The sequence below is a fragment of the Neophocaena asiaeorientalis genome, unplaced genomic scaffold (assembly GCF_003031525.2).
Source record: "Neophocaena asiaeorientalis asiaeorientalis breed wild unplaced genomic scaffold, Neophocaena_asiaeorientalis_V1.1 scaffold1, whole genome shotgun sequence".
Taxonomy (NCBI): domain Eukaryota; kingdom Metazoa; phylum Chordata; class Mammalia; order Artiodactyla; family Phocoenidae; genus Neophocaena; species Neophocaena asiaeorientalis.
The window spans coordinates 4,707,049-4,710,243 of NW_020171981.1; the positions used below are offsets into that span (position 1 = coordinate 4,707,049).

The 3,195-nt window shown below is 56.6% G+C and overlaps 1 protein-coding gene across 7 annotated transcripts in view; it reads right to left on the minus strand.

The window, feature by feature from the left end:
- The window catches only part of PHOSPHO1 (phosphoethanolamine/phosphocholine phosphatase 1), a 6,998-nt gene extending 5,733 nt beyond the window's left edge, over positions 1-1,265 (minus strand). For 3 of the 7 annotated variants that reach the window (XM_024743186.1, XM_024743178.1, XM_024743146.1), the window contains exon 1: positions 942-1,264. The gene's annotated coding sequence lies outside the window, so the exon portion shown is untranslated. Of the gene's footprint in view, positions 1-941 lie in introns of all 7 variants that reach the window. The other 4 variants (XM_024743194.1, XM_024743164.1, XM_024743169.1 and 1 more) reach the window with 3 other exon arrangements.
- Between the last annotated feature and the right edge of the window lie 1,930 nt (positions 1,266-3,195).

Below are 3,195 nucleotides of genomic sequence, written 5' to 3' on the forward strand. Positions count from 1 at the left end.
ATCTAATGGGAATAGGGTGGGAGGACACCTGGGGATGGGGGAGGGAAACAAGAATAGGCCCTAAGTTTGAAAGGCCCCTCTTAATGGATGGATGGAGCTTTAGCAGCTTTAACGGTTTTCTACGAGAAACGTGCAGGATAAGGATGCGGTGGGGGCCAGGACCCCAGAGATACTATAGTAACGCATCCTCTTAGTATCAACCACTAGAAACCGGATGCCACCACTAGGATGGAATTCTCTCCCTCCCCCAGACAGCACTCCCAACTTCATCATGGTCTATTCCTTGCTCACCACGACCAGCAGTGAATAGGAAAGGCCCAGAGAGGTCAAGCTAACATCCTGGGTCACACAGCATCAGAATCAAGATTAGAACTCAGGGGTCTCTACTGCCTCTTGGGAAAACTGCAGCCAGAACTTTCCCTATTGCCCCCCTGGGTTGTGAGCTGGCAGTCCTGACTAGCTGGGTTGAAGTCCTGGAGCTCTCGTGCCAGTGAGGAAGCTGAGACCCTGAGTCACCTCTGGTCTCGCCCTGCCTGGGTGGACAAGCTAGGAGGGGGATCCTCAATGGGCAAGGAGGTGGCAGCTGACGGTGGAGTGGGGGGAGAGATATTTTTAGAGGTGGCTGGAAAGCAGGCACTCTGGCACACCCCCAGCTGGCGGGTGCTTCGCTCCAGTGAGGGGCGGCGGGCGGGCAGCCCGGGAGTCGAGGGGACTCGTGGGTGGCAGGGAGCAAGGGAGCACGGATTCCTAAGCCTTGTCCGAGTCGGGGACGGACCTAAACCCGGACAGCCCGTTCCTGGGGTAGGAGAAGGGGGACTCATTCCTCCGCCCCGGAGACTCCCCCAATGACACGCGCGTGAAAGAGCGCTCTCAGACTCAGCGCAGCCGCCACCCCACACTGGGACCCCAGCACTCCCCACCTCGGGAAACCCAGGACTCACGTGGGGAGCGGTGGCTGCAGACGTCTGTCCCGGCTGAGTTTGGAGTGTAAAGAGTGGGGAGAGGGGCTAGCTGAGGTATTTGGGCGCAGGATGGAGCAAGGGGTGCTTACGGGAATTGAAGGGGACGCGGTGTCTTATCCGCCCCCGGATTTCTTGGGCTCCGGCTCTCACGAGTCCCTCCACTCCCGAGGGGCCGTGGGTGATGTGCATCTGGACCGCTCTCTCCACTTGCCCCCCATCCCCACCCCGGGCCGCCGTCGCGTCCCCTTTAAATACCCGGGAGCCTGAGCCGGAGCCCAAGCCGCGGTTGGCGCTGCGGCTACCGCAGCACCCTGGCCCACCGCAGTCCCCTGACGTCACAAGCGGCTGTCCAATCACAGTGGCGCCGGAGAACATTAAGGGGGCGGGCCGCCGCAGGCCACGCCTCCCGGCTGCCCCGGAGGCTCCCGGAGCGCAAGCGAAGGTGGAATTGGGAGCTGCGGGGAAGGGTAGGAGAGTGGAGGTGGAACGCGTCCCTTCAGAGGGGCGTGGGTGGGGGGCACCCTCATTAGAGCGGCTGCGGGCCTCTACGTAAGTCCCGAGCACACACCTGCAGGTGCCCGGGCTGTGGACTTTCTCCACCGCCGCCTCCAGAGCTCTGATCCCGGAGATTTGCAGAAATGCACCACCATCTCCAGCCCTTATTCCGTTCTGCTCTCCTAAGCCCAAGAGCAGGGATCGGTTGACCCCGCCGAGGTAAAGCAATTCCTCTCCCACGTGCGCATAGCTAGGTGCCCTCTGCCCTCCAGGCGGAGTCACTGCGCCCCGCTCCTTGGGACCCTTGCTCCCGTTACAGGTCACAGGGAGTTGCCGACTTTCCCACTCCCCTACCCTGTAAACACTAAGTTGGGGACCAAACTCTCTGCCCCTTTGCAAGTAGTGTGGTAAATAAAAAACCCACTTTCTCCTCGCTCGCTGAGTCCTTTCCTAGCCACACCCACCCCACCCTTATGCCCTCCCACCCTGGTGGTGAGGAGGAGAGAAGATTATGTTTAGAGAGGAAAGAAACTTATTTACTGAGAACATAATATGAGCTGGGTATCGTACTAGATCGCAGCACTTATGGTTGAATGTTGACAGCAGGAAAAATTGAGTTCAAACCCAGGCACACCTAACTCATGGGGGGTCACAAAGGGGCTGTGTGGGTGGGGAGAAGGTGGGCAGCCCCAGGCCTGGGGCTAGTCTCCCTGGCTCCACTCCTGGGAGCAGAGAGGGCACAAATGCAAAGGCCCTGAGTGACCTGGAGGCCAGTGGGACTGGAAACCAGAGAGGGAGCGAGGGTCAGCCAGGAAGTACCCTAATCTCTGTGCCAGGGGCTAGGGGTACATTGATGAATAGGGCAAATGTGTGCCATGTTTCCATATATACAAAGGGGAAGCAAGGCTTTAAATCTGCAAACCTGACCCTTAAAACCCTTGCCAGTAACTCCCAGTGCCCCAGCTCCTTCAACTGGTTTGCTGCTCCACTTCATCTCACAGCCCTGTCTTCACGCCTCACCCTTTCCTCCTGCTCCCCTGCAGGGGGCCCTTTCCTTCTCAGGACCACACCCACCCCATTTGCTGAGCAAGTTCAGCCTGGACATCATCTCTTGCCCTGTTACACATCCTGCACTTCCTTTTATTATACTGATCACGTGTGTGCTAACAGAGCGCGTAGTAGGTGCTGTAAATGTAGGGGGTCCCTGGAGAAAGAGATCAGGCATGGCTTTCTTGACATGAGAGAGGCCGTTTTTGACCTAAGCCATTTTGTGATCTGATCCAGGCCACGGTGCTTATCGTTAACAGGTCTCAGTAATTCATGAGTTTAAGGAAAGTGAGGGAATGCAGGAAAAAAGGAAAAGCCGTCAAGAAACAATAGCTCAGCTATAAAACAGAGTCCTGGATCCCCCTCAAGGGATCTGCATGACAATCTGATACATATCTTTGAGTTCTGTAGGAGCTAAGGCCCCTGCCCAGGTGGAGGATGGAGTGAAGATGTTGACCCTCCCGACTTCAATCAAGTAAAGCTTGAACTTTGTTGACCTTTGCCCCAGTTCATGCTGAATCTCCTTTGGGAAAGATGCCTGGTGTTCTCCTTATTGACTTGTTTTTGTTTTTGTTTTTTTGCCCTACTGCCTGGCTTGCAGGATCTTAGTTCCCCGACCAGGGGTTGAACCCGGGCCGCAGCAGTGAACGTGTGCTTTAAATGATAAATTCTTCCTTCTCCTGCTCTTTGG